A 5,805-nucleotide genomic window follows, 5' to 3' on the forward strand; every position below is an offset into this window, starting at 1 on the left:
GTTTCTTAAGGAAACGTACTACCATCTAGCATCATTAGTAGGTAGAGCTTGGGCTTCACCCATTTGAACATATAATCAACGCTACTAAGATGTATTTATCCCAAATGAACTGAGGAATGGGCCCATGAAAACGATACCCCAAACGTCAAATATTTCACATGAAAGCATATAATTTTGAGGCATTTTATCACGTTTAGATATGTTACCTGTCTATTGGCATTTGTCACATGAATAACGACCTGTAGCGTTTGAATAATGAGGCCAGTAAAACCGATTCAAGTATTTTATGTGCGGTCTTAGTTCCACTATAGTGTCCTCCAGTTGGCCCTGAGTGCAATGTTCCATATTTTGATGTTTTAGATCTTGTAATGCATCTTCTAATGACTTGATCTGCAATCTGCGAAAAAGAAATGGTCGTCCAAAATAGTTTTCACATCATTAAATAATCGCTTCTTTGCTGGTGTGTTAACCCTTTTGGGATAATGTTAGCGGCTATAAATTTGCAATGTCTGCAAACCAAGGTACCTCGGAGTCAAATATAGCGAAAAATTTTTCTTCAGGAAACAAATCATTTATTTAAACTTTATCTAGTTCCTTGGTATTAGAGTTCTCAAGCCTGGATAGATGATCAGCCGCGAGATTTTCAGCTCCTTTCTTATCCTGAATTTCCAAGTCAAATTCATGCAATAGGAGAATCCATCGAATGAGTCAAGGTTTTGCATCAGTTTTAGTTAAAGGTAGCGAAGGGCGGAATGGTCAGTGTAAACAACGACTTTAGACAATATGAGATATGATTGAAATTTATCGAATGCAAAAACCACAGCTAGCAATTCTTTTTCTGTAGTAGTATAATTCTCTTGTGCAGCTGTCAAAGTTTTGCAGTCATAATAGATAGGTTGAAAATGCTTCTCTTTGCTGTCCCAATACTGTACCTACAGCAAGTCACACATATCACACATTAATTCAAATGGTAAGTTCCAATCAGGTGCAAATATAATTGGAGCATTAATTAATTTATCCTTTAAAGTATTAAATGCTTCTGAGCACTCCCGATTGAATTTAAAAGGTAAATCTTTTCTAGCAATTTAGTCAAAGGCTTAGCTATTTTAGAAAAATCCTTAATAAATCTTCTACAAAAACCAGCATGTTCTAAAAAGCTTATAATAGCCTTAACCGAACTAGGAGGGGTAACTTTTCGATTGTTTCTATTTTAGATTTGTCCATCTTTATCCCTTTACTAGAAATTTATGCTCTAATGTAATACCTTCTTGAACCATGAAGTGACATTTCTCCCAATTAAGCACAAGATTCGTTTCCTCACATCTTATTAAAACTCGTTTTAAATTTTAAGGCATAGATGGAAAGAGTTACCGAATACCGATAAATCATCCATAAATACTTCCATGATATCTTCCACGACTTCGTCAAAGATGGCCATCATACAATGCTGAAAAGTGGCAAGAGCATTACATAATCCAAAAGGCATTCTACAATAAGCAAATGTACCATATGGGCATGTGAATGTCGTCTTTTCTCGATCTTCAGGAGCTATTGGGATTTGGAAGTAACCAAAGAGTCCGTCTAGAAAGCAGTAGTACATGTGCCCGGATAGTCTTTCCAACATTTGGTCAATGAATGGCAAGGGGAAGTGATCTTTTCTTGTTGCATCATTCAGTTTCCTGTAGTCAATGCAAACTCTCCATCCCATGACTGTCCTTGTTGGGATTAATTCATTCTTCTCATTGGTCATAGCCGTCATGCCTCCTTTCTTAGGGACAACCTGCACTGGACTTACCCAAGAACTGTCAGAAATAGGATAAATAATTCCAACATCTAGAAGTTTAATTACCTTAGCTTTAACAACTTTCTTCATGTTTGGTTTCAGTCGTCTTTGAGTTTGCACACATGGTTTGTATTCATCTTCCATCTAAATCTTGTGGGTACAAAAAGAAGGGTTGATTCCATTAATGTCGAAAATTTTCCATGCTATGGCCTTTTTGTGTTCTTTTAATACTTGGATTAATTCCTCTTTTTCCTTGGGTTGCAAGTTAGAAGCAAAATAACTAGTAATGTAGGATTATTTCCATGGAATGCGTATTCCAAGTGGTTTGCTAATTGTTTAAGTTCCAGTTTGGGAGGCTCTTCAATAGAGGGTTTTTTCTTAAGTTCATTGTTTATCTTAATGCCCTCATATTCTACTTGTCTTGAAGAATGCTCATTAGGTTCATCATTTGTCTCCTCTTCTTGAGCTAGATACAGTTCTGTCATGTCTTTCTGTACAATTTCCTAAAAAGTGTTTTGAGTAGTATGATCAATAGAGTCAATAAAATAACATGAGTCATCCTGCTCCCTAGAAAACCTCATAGCATCATAAATTTTAAATATAATCTCCTCGTCACCCACTCTAAGTACCAATTTATCATCTCCCACATCGATTATAGCCCTAGCAGTGGCTAAAATGGGCGCCCTAAAATTAAGGGCACTTCCACATCTTCATCCATGTCAAGCATAACAAAGTCAACATAAAATATGAATTTATCTACTTTCACAGGTATGTCTTCTATAATACCCCTATGATATTTAACAGATCTATCGGCTAATTAAATACTCATCCTAGTAGGTTTAGGTTCCCCAAGACCAAGTTGTTTGAACATTTTATATGGCATCAAATTAATGCTAGCGCCTAAATCAGCTAGTGCTTTCTCAACATTTAGACTACCAATTAAGCAAGGGATAGTGAAACTTCCTGGATCTTTCAGTTTGGTTGGCAGCTTGTTTTGGAGTATGGCTGAACACTCCTCATTGAGTTCTACTGTAGATAAGTCCTCAAACTTCTTTTATTTGTTAGAAGCTCCTTCAAAAATTTTACGTAGGTAGGCATCTGCGAGATGGCTTCAACAAAAGGTAAGTTGATATGTAATTGCTTAAAAAGTTCAAGAAACTTACCGAATTGTGCATCAATGCAGTCTTTTTAAAATTTTGCTGGGTATGGAACTAGTGGCTTATGTTCCTTCGACACTGGGTTGTCACTATTTTCGTGTTTTTCTTCCCCCCTTTCGCTTGTCATGGATTCTTATGTTAGCTTCTTTTCAGATTCCACTGACACTTTCCCACTCCTTAGTGTAACTGCTTTTACATGCTCTTTTGATTTGGTGTTACTAGGTAAACTTCCTAGTGGTCTTTCCGAAATTAGTTTGGACAGCTGGCCTATCTACGTTTCGAGCCCTTCGATCAATGCTTGTTGATTCTTACTTTCTTGGTATTCTAGAAACGAGTTTCTGGCATCGATATAAACTTTGAGAGCATCTCTTCAAGGTTTGGCTTCTTTTCCTATTGGTAGGGTGGTTGTTGGTAGCCTGGAGGTGGTCTCTAGTTTCCTTGGCCTCCCCATGAGAAATTTGGGTGGTTCCTCCAACCTGCATTATATGTGTTCCTATATGGATTATTTTGAGGTCGAGGATTATTACCCATGTAATTTAATAGCTCATTATCGATGTTGTGGCCATAAGGTTGGTATTCTGATTGGCTTGTTCCACCTCCACTTGCTCCGCACTGCACTACTGGGTGAACCTGTTAAGAACTAAGAAAACCATCAATTTTCTTATTCAAGAGTTCTACCTGATTAGAGAGCAATGTGACCGAATCGACGTTATAAACACCAGCTATTTTGTTGGCTTTGTCCTCATGGCTTGCCACTGATAGTTATTTAGTGACATCTCCTCTATAAACTCATAAGCATCTTCAGGTGTTTTATTATTGATGGTTCCGCCAGCGGCTGCTTCAACCATTTGTCGAGTCGAAGGATTCAGGCCATTATGGAATGTTTGAACCTGAAGCCAAAGCTGTAACCCATGGTGAGGGCACCTTCTCAAAAGGTCATTGTATCTCTCCCATGCATCGTAGAGTGTTTCTAAATCCATCTGAATAAAAGAAGAGATATCATTACGTAATTTAGCCGTTTTAGCCTATGGAAAATATTTTAGTAAACTTTTTGGTCATTTGTTCCCAAGTAGTAATTGACCCTCGTGGTAACGAGTTCAACCGCTATTTAGCTTTGTTCCTCAATGAGAAAAGGAATAACCGAAGACGAATGGCATCATCAGAAACGCCATTAACTTTAAATGTATCACATAGTTCCAAAAAGTTTGCCAAGTGAGCGTTGGGATCTTCATCCTGCAAACCATCAAACTGAACAAACTGTTGTATCATTTGAATTGTGTTAGGTTTTAGTTCAAAAGTATTGGCAGCTACAGCAGGTCTAACTATGCTTGATTCAGTTCCTGTTAAAGAATGTTTAGCATAATCATACATAGTGAGTGGAGCAGGATTTTGATTAGCCGCAATTGCAGGAGGTAGCTGATTGTCTTGGTTTTCAGCCATCTCTGCGGTTGAGGGTTGAGTATCGTCCTCTTGCACATTCTCTATGTATCTTGGGCTTTGCCTTATTTCTCTTTGGTTTCTGCGAACTATGCGATCGATTTCTTCATCAAAAAGTAGTGGTCCTGACGGGTTTCTTCTAGTCATAAACTATAAAAACCTGTCAGAAAAAGAAAAAGAAAATTAGTAAATTGGAATAAAATTAAAAATAAAATTAGATTGCAAGAAAAATAAATGGCTAAAGTAATAAAAATTGAGTGTTCCTAATATTTTAGTTCCCCATAAACTGTGACAAAAACTTGATCGCGTGATTTCGTGATAGGTTTTAAATATTTATAATTAATCGTTCTTGAAACTAACATTATCGCGATGTAGGCAAGTGTACCTATCGAACAGTAGTATAGTTTTAGCAAGATCAGATTGTCAAACCCAAAGGAAATAAAAGTACTAGTAATGACTGTCTTTTTATTATCTAGCCTAAGAATAAAGAGTTTTTTGTTTTAACTAACTAATTATCTAAACTAAGAATTCACAAAGAATGGAATTGAGGAATTTTTTTTGGAAAAGCGATTGAATTAGGACAATACCTAGGGAAAAATCCACCTAGATGTACTTGTTGTTCTGGCTCTGAATCAGACGATTTATTCATTTAACTTGTTCCGTAGAGATCCCTAAGTTATGTTATTATCCCTATTCAAGACTAATAACGTCTAATCCCTAGATTGAATAATTGAGGCCTTTCTCTAATTAACACCCTAGGGTTGCATTAACTCGATCTATGGATCCCCTTATTAGGTTTCACCCTAATCCGGCAAAATCTTGTCACCCTATGTTTAGGCGCGCAATCAACTCTGCTTAATTATGACAAATGTACTCTTAGACAGAGTCTATTCCTCCTCTGAATAAGAGCTTATCTTGAATCAGTATCCTGGGGTATCAAAACAAGAATTAAGAATACATAATTAAGAACAAGTTAAATATTTATCAGACAATTCAGAAAATAATAACAAGATTCATCTTAGGTTTCATTCCCCTTAGGTATTTAGGGGTTTTAGTTCATAACTAAATAAGAAAACATCTCAGAATAATAAAGAATACAAAACATAAAGAAAACCCAAAACTCCTAAAGGGGAAATTGAGGAGAGATCTTCAGTCTTGATGGTGAATTCACCTTCTGAGATGGATCAATCAGCTTTCTTGGAGTAATTCCTTACTCCCTATTCTGTGACTCACCTTTCTTCCTCCTTTAGGGTGTATTTATAGGCTTTGGAATGCCTAAAAGCCCTCAAAATTAGGCTTTTCGGAATTAGACTCAACTTGGGCTCGGTAGGGACACGCCCGTGTGCAATTACTTCAGGCCGTGCTCGAGCCTGCCAAATTGACACGGCCGTGTGGTATGCCCGTGTGAGGAGGTCTAGGCCGTGTTGA

At 37.1% G+C, this 5,805-nt stretch overlaps 1 non-coding gene across 1 annotated transcript; it reads left to right on the plus strand.

The window, feature by feature from the left end:
* The first annotated feature begins 3,846 nt into the window (after positions 1 to 3,846).
* Positions 3,847 to 3,953, plus strand: LOC121205871 (small nucleolar RNA R71). Its single transcript, XR_005900944.1, has one exon. It is a non-coding gene; the product is annotated as a small nucleolar RNA R71 (small nucleolar RNA).
* The last annotated feature ends 1,852 nt before the right edge of the window (positions 3,954 to 5,805 follow it).

The sequence above is a fragment of the Gossypium hirsutum genome, chromosome A08, assembly GCF_007990345.1.
Source record: "Gossypium hirsutum isolate 1008001.06 chromosome A08, Gossypium_hirsutum_v2.1, whole genome shotgun sequence".
Taxonomy (NCBI): Eukaryota; Viridiplantae; Streptophyta; class Magnoliopsida; order Malvales; family Malvaceae; genus Gossypium; species Gossypium hirsutum.